This window comes from Papio anubis, chromosome 11, assembly GCF_008728515.1.
Source record: "Papio anubis isolate 15944 chromosome 11, Panubis1.0, whole genome shotgun sequence".
Classification (NCBI taxonomy): domain Eukaryota; kingdom Metazoa; phylum Chordata; class Mammalia; order Primates; family Cercopithecidae; genus Papio; species Papio anubis.
Window position 1 is genome coordinate 20,881,747 of NC_044986.1, and position 23,695 is coordinate 20,905,441.

General features: G+C 36.8%; 1 protein-coding gene across 20 annotated transcripts in view; it reads right to left on the reverse strand.

The window, feature by feature from the left end:
• The window catches only part of VTI1A (vesicle transport through interaction with t-SNAREs 1A), a 380,208-nt gene that overhangs the window by 307,522 nt on the left and 48,991 nt on the right, over window positions 1-23,695 (reverse strand). The gene's annotated exons all lie outside the window — the stretch shown is intronic.

The window sequence follows — 23,695 nt, forward strand, 5'->3', positions numbered from 1 at the left end:
CTCATTCATAAGTAACATGTTCTTCCTAAAAAATTCTCCATTTTAGGTTAAATAAAATAAAATCTTGCCTACTCAGATGTTTTGCTTCATCAATTAAGTGTTTTCTTGTGTATCTTCAATGTTTCATCCTCTACTGGTTCTTTCCTTTATGGTAAGTATATCAACACTTTTAAGTGTATCTCAGCTTTACACATTTTAAAAAGTTATGTTATGTCATATATATATATAAATTTAGCATTAATGTTTCAAAAGGCAACATAAGTTAGTATCATGACCCCACTTGCTTGCATATGCTTGCAGTTTACAACTTTTGACATCTATCTATCTATCTATCTATCTATCTATCTATCTATCTATCTATCTAGAGAGATGAGGTCTCAGCATGCTGCCCAGGCTGGTCTTGAACTCCTTGGGCTCAAGCAATTCTCCCATCTCTGCCTCCCAAAGTGCTGGGGTTACAGGTATGAGCCACAGCACCTGGCAGTTATTTCATTCTACATTACTCTCCCCCAGCAAATGCCCAACCTCTCTTTATGCTTCCCTTCCTAGCCAAGCTTCTTAACCCATTTATGCCCAGTGTTCCATTACTGGAACGCTAAGCTTGTGGGAGTTATTTATATCCTACCACTCAAGGTCATGGCAAAGGTCTGAGTGTTCACACAAAAAAATATGCAACCTCCAGCATAAATGGGTTAATAGACTATTTTGAATGCACTAACTCCATTTATTCATGTCTCAATCATTTCTCAGCTTATTATGAACTAGACGCCTTTCTACCACTCTGCAGGTCTTTCAAAGATCACCAATGACTTCCTAGTTGTCAAAACTATTGGTCATGTTTTGTAAATGAACTTTTTATTTTATGATTGTTTCAGATTTATAAAAAGGTTGCAACAACAGCACAGAGAGTTCCCATATAACCCACATCCAGTTTGTCACAATTAATAAATTATTCATTACTATTAATTAAAGTCATCCTTTTTTTTCAGATTTGCTAAGCTTTTACCTAATAATGTTCATTTTCTATTCCAGGATCCCATCCAAGACTCCACATTATATTTAATAGTCATGTCTTCTTAGGCTCCTCTTGGCTGTAATAGTTTCTCAGACTCACTTGTTTTTGATGACCTTGACAGTTTTGAGGAGTGGTGCTCAGGTATTTTATAAAATGTCCCTCAACTAGGATTTGCCTGATATTTTTCTCATGACCAGATTGGAGTCTCATATTTTCCGGAGGCAGATCCCAGAAGTAAAGTGCCACTTTGATCACATCATATCAAAGCTACATACAATCAGCATGACTCATCATTATTGATGCTGACCTTGATCACTTGGCTGAGGTAGTGTTTATCAGGTTTATCCACTGTAAAGTTACCCTTTTCCTCTTTTCATGTTGTACTCACTATGCATTAGCTCACATGTAAGGAGTTGAGAATTAGGCTCCACCCCCTTGAGAGTGGAGTATCTACATAAATTATTTGGCATTCTATTGCATAGGAGATTTGTCTATTCAATCATTAGTCCAATCATCTATTCATACTAGTATGGCGTCATGGCTATTTATTTTATATTCTGGGTTATCATCCAACACTACTTCATTTCTTTTGTTGCTCAGATGGTGCCAATTTTTGCTGCAATGGTCACTTTTCAGTCCTTTTCCAGGTCTGACCTCTTGATAGTACCTGAATTGTTGCCCACTTTCTCCTTAACAGATTCAGCACCATGCTCCCTTTGAATTCCTCCCATCCTTGGAGGAATTGTACTTCTCTTTCTCAGTCTCTCCTTAGTCTCCTTCATTGTAACTTCTCTCACGATCTGCCCATGAATGCTGGTGTTCCCCTAGGTCTCTGTCCTTAGCCCACTTCTCACTCATCTGAATGATCTCTTTCATACCTATTGTTCAAACCATCACCCAGGAGCTGGCAAAGATGTTTTCTGCATATTCTACTACAAATCCAGTTCCTATTGAGCACTTAAATAATATAAAGGCATCTCAGGCTTAACACAGACCAAGGAGAATATTATCTTTCTTCTACCGAATGCTCCACCTCCTGTTTTCCCTAATGATGGATAGTATAACCATGCACATGGTATTCTTAGATAAAAACCTAAAAATTATCCCAGTCTTTCCTTCACTACACAGATCCAATCAATCAGCAGGCCTTATCAATTAAACCCTTATTTTTCAGAATATCTACAACTGGGGCCCTTGGCCCTATTTCCAGTATGTTTGTTATCTTATGCATTATTCCTCATTCTTTCTTTATAACTGTTATTAACATATATTTCTCATCCCTCTTTTTATATATGAATTATATTTGGGAGATATTTGGATGGAAAGACTGACATGTTTTTGGCAGAGGTAAGCCAATAGGTCCAAAGTCTCAGTTCTTCATTTTGGGCAGAAAAGGAGATACCTTTTCTAGCAGAATGTCAAAGTTATAAATGAATATGAATAATTGTCTAAAAACATAACTTATTTCAGGATAGAAATATTAAAATAGAAAGCAACTATATTCAACAAAAGCCAATATACTATGGGAAAATGGTAAGCAACAGACCACTCTCCAACTTTATAAGTCAATACCACATTTCTCTTTAATTTCAAATACAGGCATACCTCATATCGGCTGTTTTATTGTTCTCATGAGTTAGATATTCCCATTTTTTATTATGTAGAAGCTAAAAGACCACCATTTCAAACGAGATGATGTGCATGCATATTTCTTCTTTGTTTGTCTGATTTGTGGACCTGAGGAATATGGATTACCTCTGTTATCTGCACAAGAAGCTCTGCTACAAGCCTGGCATTCAGTTTGCTTTTATCTCTGAGACCCCAAATTGTACTGTTAGGCAACAGAGGGCACTTATCTAGATTGAACCGTCATACAAATAGATTTTTGTCAGCCATTCAATTTGTATTGGGGAACATGCCAACAAAAACAAAACCCAGCAATGTAAAACAACAATCCTATCCTCTAGTGACAGGAACAAATTGCTGCATTTCAAATGAATAAGAATTACTATAGATCGCACATCTTGCATGTGGGTGCTACAGGAAGAAAAATGTTCTTGGAACTAATTCTGTCTAGTTTTTCTGGCTCTAGTCTAATATAAGAAAGGCACATAGTATGCCTAATACTAATAAACATACAAAAAAAAAAAAAAAGCCATGAACAAAAAGGAATTAATTGTTATCTGAGGAGAATGAGGCTGCCTAATGAAGTTCCAAGTCAAAATTCCGTGGCTAGATGAAGGTGACATTATGTTGCATTTTGAATCTGTTCTCTGATCTACGGTCCCTCCAGGAATGCAGGTAGTGCCTCTGCCCACAAAACAGTCAATTTGAGAAGTGAGACCATAATTCTCCTTAGGCCTAAATTGATTCTGGCTCTATGTCTTCAATATCCATAAAGAAAAAGCAAAAACTAGTAAACTGACCTCACCACAGTTACACTGTATCTCAGGCCATCTGCAAGAATATTCACAGTTGATCTATTCAGAGTTGATGTTAACATCAAATGCTAAATATATTGATAATTCATAATTAAATCAATAAAAAATAAAATTTTCACAATTGAAAATAGTCTATTCATCAATATCTAAAATAATTAATTTCCCCCTCTATTATGTTTATGTTATTTGAGTTGAATCCTGTTCCCTTTGATAAGCCATATCTTCATTCTGATATTTTATAGCTAATCCTTCAGTGAAACTCAGTCTTGGACTTGTGGAATCATAAACTACCGTAAGAGAAATAAGCAAACATGCAAATTCAGCCCTATGACTCTGCATCAAGCTGAAACAGAAAATAAGTAAGAGTCAAAAACTTCACTTGAACCCATGTAATTTTACTAAACAAATCTAATTAGTTCAATTTTTCAAAGGTAAATATTTACATTTTTAAAATGTTTTCTTATATTAAAATTAGATAAGAATTTAGTACTTTCAAAATTCTGTAATATGTCACTTGGTAAAGCTGTAGCATTATATGTTACAGTAACAGGGACTTACGTTAAGACTTAAGACTTTACCAAAGAACAATTACAAAAAATGATATATTCCACATACAGGCATGAAAAGGACCTCATTGTTGGTAGTTAAAATAGATAACAGGACAAAGGCAAGGTGAAATATAATGTTTCAAGTTACCGCTACATTTTGTTAAATAGTAGAGCTATCTGACAATAAAACATTTTTACTTCAAAAGAAGTTATAAAATTATATTACTTTAAAAACATGAAACAACATACCAATACTTAATGGGATGCAGCAAAAGCAGACCTAAGAGGGGAGTTTGTAGCAATAAATGTCTATATCAGAAAAGAAAATAACAGATAAACAATCTACTCTTACAGTTCAAGAAACTAGAAGAAGAAAAATAAACTAAGCCCAAAGTTAGCAGAAGGAATGAAATAACAAAGATCAGGATGTAAACAAATAAAACAAAGACCAGAAAAACAATAGAAAAAAAATCAGTGATACCAAGAGTTGACATTGTGAAAAGATAAACAAAATAAACAATCTTAGCTAAAAACTAGGTAGAAAAAAAGGAGAGACTACTCAGGTAAATAAAATTAGAATGAAAGAGGAGACATTACAACTGAAATACAAAGGATCATAAGAAACTACTATGAACAATTATATGCCAACAAATTGGATAACAGAAGAAATGGATAAATTCCTAGGCACATATAGCCTACTAAGACTTAAGTAGGAAGGAACAGAAAATCCAAACAGAAAAATAACAAATAAGAAGACTGAATAAGTAATAAAAAGTCTCCCAACAAAGAAAATTCCAGGACCGACAGCTTTCACTGCTGAATTCTACCAAACATTTAAAGAACTAATGCCAATTCTTCTCAAACTCTTCCAAAAATGTGAAGTAGAGGGAATATTTCCAAATGTATTTTATAAGCCTAGCATTATCCTGATATTAAAGCCAGACAAGGACACTACAGGGAAAAAATACATACATCAATATCTCTAATAAACATCGATCCAAAAATCTTCAACAAAATATAAGCAAACTGAATTCCAGAATACATTAAAAGAATCATACACCATGATCAAGTGAGATTTATTCCTGAGATACAAGGATGGTTCAATACATGCAAATCAATAAACACGATACAACATATTAACAAAGTGAAGAATAAAAATAATATGATCATCTCAATGGATGCACAGAAAACATCTGACAAAATTCAACACCTTTTCATAATAAAAAATCTCAACAGATTAGGCATAGAGGGAATGTACCTCAACACAATAAAGTCGATATATATAAAACCCATAGCTAAAATCATTCTCCATGGTGAAATGTCAAATGCTCTTCCTTTAAGATCAGGAATAAGACAAAGATGCCCACTCTCACCGTTTCTTTTCAACATAGTACTTAAGTCCTAGCCACAGCAATTAGGCAAGAGACAGCAATTAAAGGAATTCTAACAGAAAAGGAAGAAGTCAAATTATCTCTATTTACTGATGACATAATCTTACATGTAGAAAACCCTAAAGATACCACCAAAAAACTGTTAAAACTGATAAATAAATTCAGTAAAGTTGCAGTATATAAAATCAACATACAAAAATCAATAGTGTTTCTATATACTAATAATGAGCTAATACAAAAAGGAAATTAGTAAAACATTTGCAATAGCAACAAAAAATTAAATACTTAGGTATAAATGTAACCAAGGAAGTAAAAAACTTGTATACTGAAAACTATAAAATACTGATGAAAGAATCTGAAGAAAACACAAATACATGAAAAGATATCCTGTGTTCATGGACTAGAAGAATTAATACTGTGAAAATGTCCACATTGCCCAAATCTACAGATTCAATGCAATCTCTATCAAAATACCATCAATCATTCTTCACAGAATTTTTAAAAATCTTAAAATTATATGGAACCAAAAATGAATCCAAATATCCAAAGCAATCCTGAGCAAAATGAACAAAGCTGGAGGCATTACATTATCTGACTTTAAAATATCTTACAAAGCTGTAGTAATCAAAACAACATGATATTGGTATAAAACTAGACACATGGACCAATGGAACAAAATAGAGAACCAAGAAATAAGACAAATTCACAGCCAACTGATCTTCCACAAGCCAACAAGAACTTACACTGGAGAAAGGACTTACTCTTCAATAAATGGTGCTGGGAACATCAGCTATCCATATGCAGAAAACTGTACCCCTATCTCTCACCATATACAAAACCAATTCAAAGTGGATTAAGGACTTAAACACAAGACTCCAAACTATAAAAACACTAGAAAAAAATCTATGGAAAATTCTTGGGGACACTGGTTTAGATAAAGAATTTATGACAAGATCTCAAAAGATAGGTAATAAACCAAAAATAGACAAATGGGACTTAATTAAGCTAAAAAGCTTCTGCACAGCAAAAGAAATAATCAACAGAGTAAAGAGACAACCTGTTGGATGAGAGAAAACACAAACTATTCATCCAACAGGTGACTAATATTCAGAATATATAAGGAACTCAAACAATTCTACAGGAAAAAACAAATAGCCCCATGTGAAACTTGGCAAAGGATATGAATAGATATTCGCAAAAGAAGAAACATAAATAGCCAATAGGTATATGAAAAAATGCTCAATGTAACAAATCATCAAAGAAATGCAAATCAAAACCACAATGAAATATTCTCTTACCATAGTCAGAATGGTTATTATTAACGAAAAGTAACAGATGTTGGTGAGGATGATGAGAAAAGTGAACAGTGTTAGTGGGAATGTAAACCAGTACAACCACTGTGAAAAACAGTATGGAGATTTCTTAACAAACTAAAAACAGAAGTACCATTCAATCCAGCAATCCCACTACTGAGTATCTACCCAAAGGAAAAGAAATCAATACATCAAAGGGATACCTGCACTAGCAAGTTTATTGCAGCACTATTCACAATAGCAAAGATATGGAATCAACCTAAGTGTTCATCAACAAATGAACGGATAAAGAAAATGTGGTCCATATACACAATGAAATCCTACCCAGCCGTAAAACAATTGAAATCATGTCATCTGCAGCAACATGGATGGAACTGGAGGTGGTTCTCTAAAGTAAAGTAAGCCAGGCACAAAAAGACAAATAGTACAACTTCTCACTTATATGTGGGAACTAAAAAATTTGATCACATGGAGGTAGAAGGTGGAAATACAGGTAACAGGGTCTGGGAAAGGTGAATTAGGAGGAGGAAGGAGGATGAAGAGAAGTAGGTTAAAGGGTGCAAACATTCAGTAAGATAGAAGGAATAAATTCAACATCTGACAGCAGAGTAGAGTGACTATACTTAAGTTGGGTGGTAGACATCATAAATAACCTGAATTGAACACTATGCATTATATAGAAATGTAAAAAATCTCACATAAGCCAGGCGCGGTGGCTCACGCCTGTAATCCCAGCACTTTGGGAGGCTGAGGCAGGCAGATCACAAGGTCAGGAGATCAAGACCATCCTGGCCAACATGGTGAAACCCTGTCTCTACTAAAATACAAAAAATCAGCTGGGTATGGTGGCGTGTGCCTGTAGTCCCAGCTACTCGGGAGGCTGAGGCAGGGAAATTGCTTGAACCCAGGAGGTGGAGGTTGCAGTGAGGCGAGATCACGCTATTGAACTCCAGCCTGGCGACAGAGCAAGACTGTCAAAAAAACAAACAAACAAACAAAAAACCCTCACATGTACCCCATACATTTGTACAGATTAAATAAATAAATAAGCAAATGGAGCAAAACGCTAACAACAGGTAAACCCAGGTAGAGAGCATATGTTCTTCTTTGTACTACTTTGTACTTTTCATCAAGTTTGAGATTATTTTCAAATACAAAGTTTAAAATGATTTAAAAATGAAAATGACCATCATCCATGGTCAGAGAAGTTCGAAGTTATCAGTTCAGAATAAAAGAGTATTACATACCATTTAAAACTGTTTGGCAATAAAGTATGAATTCTTTTTCTCCTTCATTTAACTGTAATTGTTTTCATTGTAGTGGTGTTGGTGGTGGTTTCTCTGAGTCAAGGCTTCATTCTGTCGTCCATGCTGGAGAGCAGTGGCACAGTCACCCCTCACCGAAGCCAAGACCTACCAGGCTCAAGCAATCCTCCCACCTCAGCCTCCTGAGTAGCTGGTACTACAGGTGCATGCTGCTACAACATGCTAACCATTTTTTTTTTTTTTTGAGATGGCGTCTCACTCTGTCGCCCAGGCTGGAGTGCAGTGGCTCGATCTCGGCTCACTGCAAGCTCTGCCTCCTGGGTTCACACCATTCTCCTGCCTCAGCCTCCCGAGTAGCTGGGACTACAGGCGCCCGTCACCACCCCCAGCTAATTTTTTCTATTTTTTGGTAGAGACGAGGTTTCACCGCATTAGCCAGGATAGTCTTGATCTCCTGACCTCGTGATCTGCCCGCCTTTGCCTCCCTAAGTGCTGGGATTACCACACCTGGCCCCTGCTAACTTTTTAATTGTTGTTGTTTTTTTTTTTTTTTTTTTTTTTTTAGAGATGGGGTCTTGCTATGTTGCCCAGGCTGGTTTTGAACTCCTGGCCTCAAGCAATCCCCCTGTCTCAGCCTCCCGAAATGCTGAGATTACATCCATAAGCCACCACACCAGGTGTACCTTATTCTAAATGAAAAGTTTTGGGGACAACAATTCTAAATTAGATTGCTTAACAGATAAGAATAAATGGCAGATTGATGTTTTTACAAAAATGCCTCGAGGAACTGAATGCAAATCTCACTGGAGTGCTTGAGCACTAACCAAAGATCTTTTATTGTACTCTTAGGTTACTGTCTAACGTTCTTGAAGAGAATACACACTTTCAGGTAGACATGTGCCCAGTAAACTTTAACTTGATTTGGCAACTAAGATATTGCTGATCTGTCTAATTTTGACTGTGATAGCACCGGACAGGGATTGAATGTAATTCTAGTCCTTGCAAACAACACAGCAGATTTTGGCATTCCATAAATACACAATACTAATGGAATCTTAGGGCTAGAAGGGACCTTGAGAGGTCCTTTAGGGTGCCTTGCTCCCTCACAGCATCTTACATTGAATGTATCTTAGGAAGACCTTAGGAAGGGGGTCCCTTACCTTTCACAAAGAAGCTTACCAACCACCACTGGTTACTGGCAGGAATGATTTTTCCAAATTAAACTTAAACCTATGGTTCTACAGTTGCACATGCAGTAGAGATCAACAAACAGCTGCTGACCATACTTGGCATAATAGCTCTTCACAGACCTGAAGACACTTAACAACTCTACAACTTTCCATCCGGGGAAAATGATCCCAGGACTTTTCTTCATCTGTCTCATTTTCCAGCTCCTCTGGGAGGCACTCCCCAGAATTTTCTCTGAATTATCTTTAGGCATGGTAGCCCCAGCTGGACCCAGAGATGAACATTAGTAAATTCTTCCAGAGTCTCACATGAACCAAAGGGCATTCAATCTTAACTCCTGATATGTAAACTTGAAGATATCATTCCTTTTTGTTTTTCTTATTTTCGCTTTAAGTATATTTCATATTGCAAATGCACCTTAATTTTAATTGAGTTTTGGGGCTACTTTGTACCACTCCTTTAAATTTGTTTTCTTGGCGGGTATTTTCTTGCCTTTAGAAGAAACAATATCATAAAGTAGAAAGGTCTTAGATTTTGGGCAACTGATGAGACTGGGTTCAAATTCCAGCTTTGTCCTCTTAAGCTGTGATGAAGAACTCATATGGACTTCAGGTCTAGCTAAGATAAAGTTAATAAAGCAGCAATTATAGTGCTTAGCACATACTAGGAATTAAAGAAATACAACTATTCTGATTATAACAATCATTATTGAAAATGCTAGCAAGTCTATCTTCTAGCATACAAAACTGTTTGCCTCTGAGCTCTTTATCTTAATGTGGCCTCAAATACTCACGCCCAACACAGCCACTTCACTCCCAATCCCAGTGATGACCCAAGCTCTCCTGACTAAAAAGACCAGATGGCTACTCTATTCCAGTTCTTCTTGGCTCTTGTGACTCAATTTTGTCTCCCAATTTTGGCCTTTTTGCTTTTGACATTACTTGCTTGTATCTGAGCTTGATTTTCCTCTGCTTTGAGCCTTCAATGTTTTCTGAGGATTTAGGTTCCCATTCACCCTTTGGCTCTGTCCCTACAAGAGAAGTACTTGTATATTTTATCCCTAACTCCCAAGAATTCAGACAGTGAAAAACAGAAAAACTTCAAAGATAATGCACTTCATTATCAGCACATGATTTAATCGTATGAATTAAACAATGATTCAAATTCCAGTTGTGCTATGTATTATCTGCGTGGCTGCAGAGAGGGTGTCTAACCATTCTTAGACCCAGTCTACACATCTGCATAGAGGAAATTAAAAATGCATACTGGGTTGTCATGATTAAGTGGGGCTCACAATATGAACACAGCTTCATAAGTTAACAGGTTCCCTTAAAGTCATCACTTTTGTCTCTCCTACTCCCTTGAGTAGAATAGATCGATGAAAAACAAGAATAAATATACCCCGAATTCTCTATTTCTGGCAAAACTATAAAATAGATATTATTCACAGACTCCAAAATATGTGGAGAGGTATCCAAAAGCCAATGAGATCATGTACAAGCCACTTGGTGAAGGTGACAAAGAGCATGAAAAATAAGAGTGCTCAGCAATAGATAAGCTTGAGAAGCAGCAGCCAAAATACACTTCGTAAAGATGAGGGACTTGTTCGGAAGCACAAAATCTATTTCCTTTGTTTGAAATAACAAACGTGAGAACAGGTTTAAGCTGGTTGCTGGCAGAAGCGCTCCTAGACACGGTCTGTTCAGAGAAGCAGAGGAGGCCGGGCTATGTAAAGAATAACACAGGACTTCTGGTTCCCAAAGGATATAGAAAATCACAATAGACTATTGTTTGCACCTTAACAAATACAAGCTGGAGAAGCCACAAAATCATAGTTTTGAAAACCTATCAGAAAGCTGGTGACACAAAGACACCTAAAGAAACTACATTCCAGAACATCATGAACCTTTTTCTTAAAGAGAAGAGAGCCACAGCTGTTCTCATTCCTGGTGGAGTGGGGGAAACCTCCACAGATCTAAGTAAGAAGAAACCAGCCAAACTTCTGGCAAACGTTAAAGGGCTGCATCAGAGCTGGCACAATAGATTAGGATCTCAAGGAGCCTGAGCCACAGAGTGAGGTAATAGCGTCAACCAGCCAATGCTTTTTCCTATAGTTCATCACTGAGTGCTCAGAGCATGGTAAAAGAGCTAAAAGAGATGCTCCCTGGGTCATGCGGGACCTCTCCTAATTTTAAGCCAGCCCTCTGAAGGAGGGGTTCCAGGCAGCAGAACTAAAGGAAGTCCGTGCTAAGTGCTCTGAGATCTTGGTTATAGTATAGGCTTGAGGGTGGAGGTGGGGGGCAGAAGAGCTGATGGAAACCTATCTAACGCATTCTGGCATTTCAGCCACCAAAAGTTAGAGTGGAAGAGGGGCACGGAAGGGCTGAGAGAAAATATTCTGAGGCATTCAGAATCTTCAAAGGGTATAAGGCAACTACATTTCTAAGGCTTAGTCTATGCAGCAGGGCAGAGAGAACTGTCTCAAGGTGCACAAAGCCAAGAGAATATAGGGAACTTGCCAGAAACCCAAAAAGCAGTGGTGCTGTAAAGCACAGGAACATCTCCCTCAAATTCAAAGGCTTGAGGCTCAGCTGAAAAGCAGAAAGAGATCTCTGAAAACTCGCCAGCATTTGGAACGTAAGCGATGCTGAAAGGAGAATCCTAACCCCAGCCTAAAGACATCTGAATTAAACTGAAGCTAAAAAAGCCACACACACAGTCCAACTGAAGATCAGATTGACTTAACCCTTCCTTTCTGGATGCCTGAAACAAAAGTAAAACCTTATTCAAAACCGAAAAAGCCAAAACAACGGCTCCCCTGCTGCATTCTCTACTGTACTTTTCTATCAAATACTTGACCTACAATCAAAAATTCCAAGATGCATGAAGCAGCAAAATAAAAAAAAATTTAGAAACCCCACAAAAACCAAAACAATACAACTTTAAATACAGAAAGAAGAGAAGGAAACTGTCAAACTGAAATTCAACATCCAGTGAATATATCATTCAAACATGATGGTGAAATAAATAAATGTTTCAGACAGATAAAAGCTGCGAGAATTTACCTCCTACAGAACTACCCAGAGGTACTAGAAATGCTAAAACCAGTTCTTTAACTGAAGAGGAATGACACTCAATGGAAATGGGATTTGCAAGCAGGAAAAAAGAGCTCCAATAAGAGTAAATACTGGGGTAAATATAAAAGACTTTTTCTAAGCATAAGTCATGAATCTCATAGCATATGTAGAAGTAAAATAGAAGACAACAACAGCAAAATGGTGAGAGACAGGTGAATGGAATTCCAGTGTGTAATGTCTACATTATCCAGGAAGTAATATGATACTGTTTGAAAGTAGACTGCAAAAACCCAAAGACTCACATTGTAGTCTCCACAGGAACCACTAAAAAATAACACGAAATGGCATAGTAGCCCCTCTCATCGGTGGGGGACGTATTCCAAGACCTCCCTGTGGATGTCTGAAATCTCAGATAACACTAAACCCTATATATACTACAGTTTTCCCTACAGTCATGTGCTGCTTAATGTTTCGGTCAATGACGAACCACACATATAAAGGCAGTCTCATAAGATTATAGTATCACATTTTTAGGGTATCTTTTCTATATTTAGATATGTTTAGATACACAAATACATATCATTGTGTTACAATTGCCTACAGTCTCCAGTACAGTAATATGCTGTACAGATTTGTAACCTAGGAACAACAGGCTACACCATCCAGGTTTGTTGAAGTATACTCTAGGATGTTCACACAATGAAATGGCAACGACACGTTTCTCAGAACATACTCCTATCGTTAAGCAACACATGACTGTACGTACATACCTATTATTAATTTTATTTTATACATTAGGCACAGTAAGAGACTAACAACAATAATACGGTATCTTATTACACTATACTACAGATAGCTGAAACCACAGAAAGTGAAACTGTAGATAACGGGGACTACTATATAACTAAAATTTTAATAATTGAGAGAGAACAGAATATTAAAAACTATGTGATTTAAATTAGCCAGGCGTGGTGGCACACACCTGTAGTCCCAGCTACTCAGGAGGCAGAAGTGGGAAGATCGCTTGAGCCTGGGAGGTTAAGGCTGCAGTGAGCCATGGTTACACCACTGCATTCCAGCCTGGGTGACAGAACAAGAACCCATCTCAAAAAAAAAAAAAAAAAAATATGTGATTTACCCCACAGAAGGCAAGAAGTAAGCACAAAAGTAATAAAAAACAAGCCTATACCATAGTTTATGCACAGCCACATATATATCAAGTATATCTCAATAAAGCTGTTTTTCAAAAAAAGACAATAAAGTGACCACTAACACTACTATTATTTAACATTTTACATTTTTTATTATTTTTTGAGACGGAGTCTTGTTCTGTTGCCCAGGCTGGAGTGCAGTGGCGTGATCTCGGCTCACTGCAACCACCGCCTCCCGGGCTCACGCCATTCTCCTGCCTCAGCCTCCTGAGCAGCTGGGACTACAGGCGCCCGCCACCACATCCGGCTAATTTTTTTGTATTTTTAGTAGAGACGGGTTTTCACCGTGTTCGCCAGGATGGTCTCGATCTCCTGACCTCATGATCCGCCCGCCTCGGCCTCCCAAAGTGCTGGGATTACAGGCGTGAGCCACCGTGCCTGGCCTGAAATACTAGCAAACATAATTAGATTAGTAAAATAAGTTAGAAGCATAAAATTGGAAGGGAAGAGGTAAAACCATCATTACTTACAAATGATATAATTGTATATCTCAAAAATCCAAAAGAATAAACTGAACTGCAAACAATAAGAGAATTTAATAAGGTAGCATGCTACAAAATTAAAATATAGAAATCAAGTCATATGAACAACAACCAGTGAGAACATATAGTGGAAGAAAAGTCCTCATTTAAGGTAAAAACATAAAAGACAATCAACCAGGATTAAACTTAATTTTTTATAATCCTGAGGTACAAAAATACTTTGCAAATATGACTCTAAAGCATAACCATATAAGATTAATAATTTCAACTATATAAAAAACAAAAATGTTTGGCAACATATAGAATAAACATAGGATAAATTTAGTGTTTGATTAAATGAAAGACAAATAGTAAACTGGAAAAATACATGCAGAGTTCATCTTTGATAAGAAACAATCTTCAAAGCATTAAAAAAAATTATAGAACTTAACAAGAGATATCAACAACCAATCCCCACACCTCCCCCACCAAAAAAACTAGCAAAGCATAAAAACAGTTTCTGAAAACATATAAAAAGACATTCCTTCTTGCTCATAAAAGCTAATACAAACTACAGTGACCTCCCCTTTACTACTATTAGTTAACCAATATTCAGAAGTTTGATACTTCATTTTATAACTGATAATTCAATTTGCAAGTAACCAATATCTCCATGCAATGCCAGGAGGACAACTATGAAAGAATGATCAATATTGTAAATCCACATATTCTTGGAAGAAGTAATTCTACTTCTTATGAAAAATGTCCATATGTAAAATGACATAGTTGAAAGTTACTCATTTCAGCAGAATGTGCAATAGCAAAAGCTAGTTCACATGGATTTGGTTAAATAAATTTGGTACATCCATACAACGGGTGCATTAAGCTATAAAAAAAAGAAAAAAAGAATAAAAAAGCTCTTTATGTATCGATATGGAAAGTTTTCCAAGATCGACTGAAAAAGCAGGGTGTAAAATAGTGTGTCTAGCATATGCTGTCTTTTGTGTGATGTGCCATTTTGTTGTTGTTTAAAGCAGGGTTGGAGGAGAATGTACGTTTGTATTTGCTTGTGTATATTTAAAGAGAATCTGTAAAGATACACAAGAAATTCACAGCAGTAGTTACCTGGGTTGGAGGTTTGGGAGGAGGTTGGAATGGCAAACTGAGATAGGGAACAGAAGTGGAAGGGAGAGTTTTCCCTGTACATCTTTATCATCATCATAACTATAATCATTTTCATCATACTGGCAGAACCATCTCTAGCATCTGCTAGGTAAGTTTTCCAACAATGCAACAAGAACTTCAAGTTGTAGTTTTAGTACAACTTTTCAGCAGTATAGTTTAACTGATGGGGAAATTTCAGGCATGAGTTTAAGAAAAGTTCCAAAACAGTGAGATCTTTTGGACCATGGAGCAGTTTCTCAAGGGAAAAAGAAGGAATCCCCATGTTTGACTCATTTTGGAAAGTGGTAGAATGCTGAAACCTGTGCCATGGAGAACAGTCACACTTTGGCCCATTTAAGAAGGAATAAGGAATCCAGTGAATCTTATCCATCCCGTTTCTGCAGATCTATGACATCATACATACACGCATTGGGTAAAATAAGAAATGGTAACTAATGGCCCAAGAGATTACAACAGAAGTGCACTATTTCACATAGATAGCAACAAGCAATAAAACTTTCAAAACTGACCAATTAGTGATACCAGATGATTTCCATCACATACTCCACAATAATTAAACATTAATAAAATGGTTGTCCTCTTAAAATTTCTACCAAAGCCACCATCTGTTAGTTGAAGAAAACTTAGAAAATTTATTTAAAGAAGACATTTGCTCAAAATCAAAATTTTAATTTTAGATTTCACTAATTACAAAATTAGTAACTTACCAAAGGAGCATCTTCTGTCTTCTTAGGAAAAACAGTAGGCAGCAAGAAAATTTGTTTGCTTTCTTTCAGAAATGAGAGAAAGCCTAAGCAATTGAAATAAAAAGCACATTCTATATGATGTTAAGTGAAATAAGCCAAGCACATGAAGGCAAATATCACATGTTCTAATTCATATGTGGGAGCCAAAAAGGTGGAACTCATGAAGATGGAGAACAGATTGGTGGTTACTAGAGGCGTAGAAGGGTAGGGGGAGAGGAGGATGAAGAGAGGTTAATTAATGGGTACAAATATACAGTAAGATAGAAAAAAATAACACCTGGTGTTCCATAGATCAGTAGAATGACTACAGTTAACATTAATCTACTGTACATTTCAAAACCACTAGAAGATAATAATTAGAATGTTCTTAGCATAAAGAAAAAATATTTAAGGTGATGGACATCCCAATTCCCCTGATTTGAAATATATAAAATTATCACATGTACCTTGAAAATATGCACACCTATTATGTACCAATAAAAATAAATAAACAAACACACTCCAAACTTCTATAAAACCCTTTATTTTGTTTGTTCCTAAAGAATCTCTATGTAAAAACATGGAAATCAGTTACTTGAAGGATACCAACACTAGACACAGAATAATGAAAAAGAAGTCAAAGTTAATTATGACAAAATAAAGAGGTTTAATCCTAAATTACTATTTTTAAAAAAGCACACAGGGTTATACAGGGTTAGAGTTTAAAAGGGTTAGACTTTCTTAAAAAGGTCACGATCTCCCCATCCTTGAGGAAGCTGGGGACATTTGATTCCAGGGCTAGAGCCAACTGTAATAAAGATACAGTCATGCTTCTGGTCATAAGCACGAGTTGGGGAGAAAATGAAGAGAGATGCATATAAACCCAGTTCACTTTTAGCAAAAGAATTCAAAACACATGACCTGATGACAGTGGGTCCACAATCATGTTCACATAAGAAATTCAACACAAACATCTGCAGGCATCCTTCTAATATACCATGTTTATCATACTGGTTAACCATTCAATTCTATTTGATTTAATGTCTTCCTTTTTTGGTAGGGGTTGTTGACTGGAAGGTCACAGATATAACCTCAACATAGATAACAACAAGCAAATATGAATATCTAATTTATCTAGAATAAGTTAAAAAATTATAGTAGATTTAAAAAGAGCAAGAAGCTGGGCACAGTGGCTCACGCCTGTAATCTTAACACTTTGGGAGGACAAGGTGGGAGGATTTGCCTAGGCTTAGGAGTTCGGGACCAGCCTGGGCAACATGGTAAAACCCTGTCTCTACAAAAAATTAGAAAAAAAAAAAAAAAAATTAGCTGGGTGTGGTGGCATGCACCTGTGGTCTCAGTTACTCAGACTGCTGAGGTGGGAGGATCGCTTGAGTCCAGGAGGTCGAGGCTGCAGCGAGCCATGACCATGTCACTGCACTACAGCCTGGGTGACAGAACAAGACCTTGTCTCCAAAAAAAAAAAAAAAAAAAAAGGGTAAGGATTCTAGGGAACATGGGCAGAGAGATATTTTGCTGCTTAACTTCAAGGCTAACTAACCACTTTATGTTTATTGGTAAAATAGCACGGAGGATATAATATTATACAAACTTGAGGGCATAAGATCATAGAAAATGAAGTAAATGTCAACTTTAAAATTTCCCACATACAAACTGTGCTATTCTAAACTCATGCATTATCCCTTTTAAGAAAGAGCTACATTTTAATTTCAGGCATTATTTTAGAAAATAAGTTGCTCAATTATCCCCAACAAACAAAAACAATCTGATCATTCAATTTAAAAGCAAACATGAAAATTTTAGTGTAAAAGTTTTAGATTTCTGAAGGCTAGAGGTGGGGGTGGGAGGTTGGGGGAGTAGCAAAAATGTTTTTACTTCCAATTAGTAATTAAATTACATAGAGTTCTTCTACAGTATGACTATTAATATTGTATTCTTAAAAATCAAAGTATGTAAAATGTTGATCAGAAGTGGAATTTTAGAATATCTACTTTCTTACTTCATTTTTTTCTTTTTGTTCATTTTTTTGTAAACACCTTTTAAGAACTTTAACAATTTACCTTAAGAGAGAAGAGAAAGATTTAAATTTACTAAAATAGTTTACCACGAAAGACCAGAAATATTGGAATTTCAGTTATAAAACTGAAAATGTTATGATGACATAAAATAAGGATTACCACTAGTTTTGGGGAGAAAATTTTATTATTTAATAAAAACACAAAGTTTTATTGACCATCTTGTACTCAGACCAAAAAATATAACAAATCTAAATAAGACTACAGGTATGGGGTTCTATATTCATCCATCTGTTTCTTCATTTAACAACAATGTATTGAGCAGCAGTGTATGCCAGATATTGTGTTAGTAATGAAACAGGTTTCTGACCTGTGAGCTCCTTGATGATACCAGGAAAGGCAGGCATGAAGACAAATAATTGCAGTAAGTATAAACTTGACACACTAGAAAATGGAGGTTTATTTTGATACAGTCAAATAAAGGAAGGAACAAACTTGGTTGAATCAGGTCAAGAACAGCTTTACAAAGAAGAAGCTTGACCTGGGGCTCACATGCCAAGTAGTTTGTCAAGCAGGCAAGAAGGAAAGGAGAAACATTCCAGGATAAGGACATAGCATGTATAAAATAACTGAGGCCTAAAATGTGATGCACAGCTCTAAACGGTGGTGCTTTAGCATGTATGGGCAAAGGGTGAAAGGAAAAGAATTGCTAGAGAAAATGGTAGGTAGAAGGGAAGGGTCCATCATAGGAGGCCTTAAAAGGCATAATCAAGAGTCCAACATTGATCTAGGAGAAGTAAACTCAGATGCCCACAGGAGGGAGGCCAACAATAAAAGTGGGTGAAATGGCAGGTGACAGCGGGGACCCAGACAAAATATGTTCCACCCAGCGGACAGCGACTTAGCTGTAGCTATTTCCAAATTTTCCAGATCTCTTAGAATTTCTGTAGAAACCCGAAATTTGAATGCATGTGATATCTCTCAATATTTTAGTGTTGGGAAACATTTCTTTTTCCTTTCTTTTTGAGATGGAGTCTCTCTGTCGCCAGTCTGGAGTGAGTGCAGTGGCACAATCTTGGCTCACTGCAACCCCTGCCTCCTGGGTTCAAACGATTCTCCTGCCTCAGCCTCCTGAGTAGCTGGGACTTCAGGCACAAGCCACCACACCCAGCTAATTCTGTATTTTTAGTAGAGATGGGGTTTCACCAGGATGGTCTTGATCTCTTGACCTCGTGATCCACCCGCCTTGGCCTCCCAAAATGCTGAGATTACAGGTGTGAGTCACTGCACCCGGCCTTGGCAACCAATTTCAATGTATAAAAAACACTGAACAGGGCAAGGATATCATGTCTTTGAGCTAGATTTGACTGGTAGACTGAGGCTTTATGAACTCCTACAGGTACTGTAAAGTCACAAAAATAATAGTTTGATACAATCAGGTTTACGTTTTTAAGTAGTTTCCTCTCAACTCAAAGTGAAAAATAGACAGGAGGACTTGACTGAAGACAGAAGTCTCAGGCTTATTCCTAAAGGTCAAGAGAGAGACCATGTGGCCCTCATTTAGACAGCAACAGTGAAGAAGTGAAGATGGAGGGAGAGATATTCGAGAGGTGGAACCCATGAGACGTAGTGGGAGTGAGGGTGAGGCAAAGAAACAAGTATGAAATGTCTTCAAGGTTTCTCATATGGGTAACTGTGTAGATGGCACATTAATTAGAATAACCAACATATGTGTTAACCAGCATAATAAATGCAGGAAGAAGAAATGCAGGAAGAAGAACAGGTTTTGGAGAAAAGATAATAAGTTTAATGAATTCAACTGGGAACACTGTATTTGAATGTCTGTAGGACTGGGACACGTGAAATGGACAATTGAAAAAATGGTACAGAATGCAATGTGAAAGTCTAGTCTAGAGATATAATTTTGAAGTCGTTAATCTATAGACATTGGTGAAAGCCATAGGTATACGTAAAATTAACCAGAGAAAATAAAGAGATGACAAGTCAAAACAACAATGACGTGAAAATGCAAACATTAAGAAGAAGGCAGAAAAAGAGAATTCAATGGAGATTGAGAACAGAGACCCAGGGGGAGGCCGAGGGAGTATGGAGTCAAGGAAGCTAGTTTCAAGAAGAAGGGAGGGAATCAAGTGCTACATAAATGACAAGATAAAAGCTGGAGAAAGACCTGAGAAATAGGTGTCATGTGTGACTTTAGCAAAAAAGTTTCAGAGGTATGACATCTATCATAGTATTTCAAGCAATACAACGTAAAAAAAGTTAAATACCCCAATTTTTCCTTATACATATTTATTAAATGCCATATCTCCCCTTACCTATGCTGAAATATTTGTACAGGATACAGACTAGATAAGGCAAGTTTTCCCAAAGCCTGGTTATTCCTTCATTTACTTTAAGCCTTTGCTGACATCTAGCAGATGCATGATTGATGGTACCATCCCTCCCGCCCCCTTTCTCTTTAGACAAAACTCTCCTGGATAACATTTCAGTCCCAATGGTGAAAATAGAATAATTCAGGTAGAGACACTTAGGAGGGAAGACATTTATTAAAGTGACAGGCTACCTGAATACAGCACCTACCGCTTGAAGCAACAGCATTTCTAAGAAAATTGGTCATCTAAATATGATAACCCTTGGAAGTCACATGAACAAACGAACGAACAAAAATGGTGGTCAAAACTCTAACTGCGCCCCCTCAATCTTTATTTCATTTGAGCCCCATGTGAGTAAACTCAAAAATAGCAAATCAATAGTTACAATGAATGTATCCCACAATCTTTATTTGTTCTTTTCTGTTTAGTTTAAATATATCTGCAAATTACGGTCATTTTGTTCCTCTAAATAGTCACAGCACATTCTATAAATTTTTTTAAGAAAGAAGATTTTACAAAAGTATCTAGGAACTCTAAGAAGTAAGGAAATCCCATTGAGCTCATTTGGTGGTGGTGGTGGTGGTGAGATTAGTTTACCATGTGTTTGGAATCTGTGGATAAATCAAGTATGAGGAAAACTATCCAACTTCAAACAAAATAAACCAACTTTAATGTCACAGAATAAAGTATAAATATATATTAACATTTTATAAATCATAGAATAATAGCACTTCAGAATTATGAGACTCTTGAAGAATAACTTAACCGTATCCCCTTATGGATAAGGAAAATGCAGATTATGGTCTAATAAAATAGAAAGACCAATTCTTCGGTCAGTATAAACCTGGCTGGCTGCTGACAGAGACTTGTTTTAACTAAGAACTCAAGTGCGTTCTGAATGCTTGGAGAGAAAACATTTCCGTGTAAGACATAATCCAGTGGAGAAGGGTCATACCACAGAATATCAAATATTCTGAATCATAATGAAAATTATTTAGGGGTGATCTATTATAATATTTCATGTCATTTAATATAAACAGTGGTGAGTCAGCTGAAAATCATCGCATGATTTCTTATTTTAAGAACCATAACTTTGAGAAGAGGTTAATCAAGTATCTTTCATCCTTTCCCATAAGTAAAACTGGCACTAGTTTATGTGAGACTGTACATGAGAGATAAACTTTAACCTATTTACATATTCATCCAGATCTGTTTTCTAGAGCTGGAAAACATAATACGAAAATGGTAAAGTAAGGTGAATCAGTAATTAAATGGTGTCACTCAGTACACGGAGTAACCAAGTGTGGTTTGTGGGTTTACAACTCAGAAAAGCCTCAAGCCAAAGGAACCATCTCTCTTGGAAAGTTTGGCCTAATTTAGATTATATTTTACTCTGAAATTGAGCAAGTTAGTGAAAAACCAACCTAATTTGTATCAGACAAAAATAATAGTTAATATATCTTTTGAGCTTACTATGGATCAGGCATTATTCTAAGAGCTGTTTGAGTGTGTGTGTATATGTTAATTTACTCTTCACAATAATCCTTTGAGGCAGATATTATTTCCATTTTACAGATAGGAAAATCAATGTATAGAGATTAAATAATTTGACCAAGTTCAAACAGAAAATAAGTATCAGAGCAAGAACTTAAAACCAGGCAAAGCTTCTAAAGTTATATCATTTTATTTTGTATTTATTTAATCTTTTTTTTTTTTTTGAGACAGAGTCTCAAATGCATGTGGCATGATCTCAGTTCACTGCAACCTCCACCTCCCGGGTTCAAGTGATTTGCCTGCCTCAGCCTCCCAAGAACCTGGGATTACAGGTGCTTGCCACCATGCCTGGCTAATTTTTGTAATTTTATTAGAGACGAGGTTTCACCATTTTGGTCAGGCTGGTCTTGAACTCCTGGCCTTAGGTAATCCGCCTGCCTCAGCCTCCCAAAGTGCTGAGATTACAGATGTGAGCCACTGCACCCAGCTGCAAATCACTTTATATAACCAATCTAGTCACATGTCCTCATACGTTTCCCTTCTTCTATCACCATTACCTCCACCCCCTATTGCCGAAGAAAGAACAGCTAGCTTGTTTATTTTTTATTTTTAAGGCAACTTATTTTAAACATTGGTACAACTGGCAGTTGCATTGGTTAGAAATAAAAGAGGAATAAAGAAAACTCTGCTGAAAAATATTTTTAAGTGGTTGTGACCACATATACATTCAGAGTAAACTTATGTTCTTAGCTGAAACAGTCCTTTGTCAGCAGCACACCAGGTTCACATTGACTGAAAAACTGCAGTGCCTATTTTCATCATCTACATTATCAAGAGTATTGAATGGGTTACTGATAAAATATCTGCTTAAGTGAAATGAACCTAAAACTGAATTTGTTTAATAAAGCAATAATTTTGTCTTTAATAATCTTCATGTATAAATTTTTTTTTTCTTTTGAGATGGAGTCTTGCTCTGTTGCCCAGGTGGGAAGCCCGATCTCGGTTCACTGAAACCTCTGCCTCCCAGCTTCAAGCGATTCTTCTGTCTCAGCCTCCCAAGAAGCTGAGACTACAGGTGCGCATCACCACACCTGGCTAATTTTTTGTATTCTTAGTAGAGATGGGGTTTCACCATGTTGGCCACGCCCATCTTGAACTCCTGACCTCAAGTGATCTGCCTGCTTCAGCCTCCCAAAGTGCTGGGATTACAGGCATGAGCCACTGCACCTGGCCCAATCTTTCCATATAAATATTTTAGTAACTGTGGTCAGAAATGATCAAGTCAGGCTGTATTTTTATTTTGTTTAGAGATGGGGAATCTCCCTATTTGCCCATGCTGGTCTTGAACTCTTGACTCAAGTGATCCTCCCACTTAGGCCTGGCCTCCCAAAGTGCTGGGATTACAGGCATAAGCCACTGCACCTGGCCCAATCTTTATATATAAATATTTCAGTAACTAGTTAGAAATGATCAAGTCGGGCTTTATTTTTATTTTGTTTAGAGATGGGGAACTCTCCCTATTTGCCAAGCTGGTCTTGAACTCTTGGCTCAAGTGATCCTTCCACTTAGGCCTGGCCTCCCAAAGTGCTGGGATTACAGGCGTGAGCCATCGCATCTGGCCAAGTCAGGCTTTAAAGGGATTTGCTGAATCTTAGGTCCTACCATTCAACCTACAGGTTCTTGTCAAGGTTAACAGTGACCATCATGCTGACAATCTAATAGATACTTTTTTATGTCTTCCTTTCACTCAGCTTCTCAATAGTATTGAACTTGGTTAAACTGCCCTCTTTTCTGAAATAATCTCTTCTGTAGAAATGATCTTCCTCATTAGTAGCTTTTTTTCATAATTCAATTCAAGTCATTGAATTAAACTCTAAATACAATTCTAAATACAATTCTAAATTCTACTTGAACTCTACAATTCCTGCGAGCTTGGTCAAGAACTCTCTTCT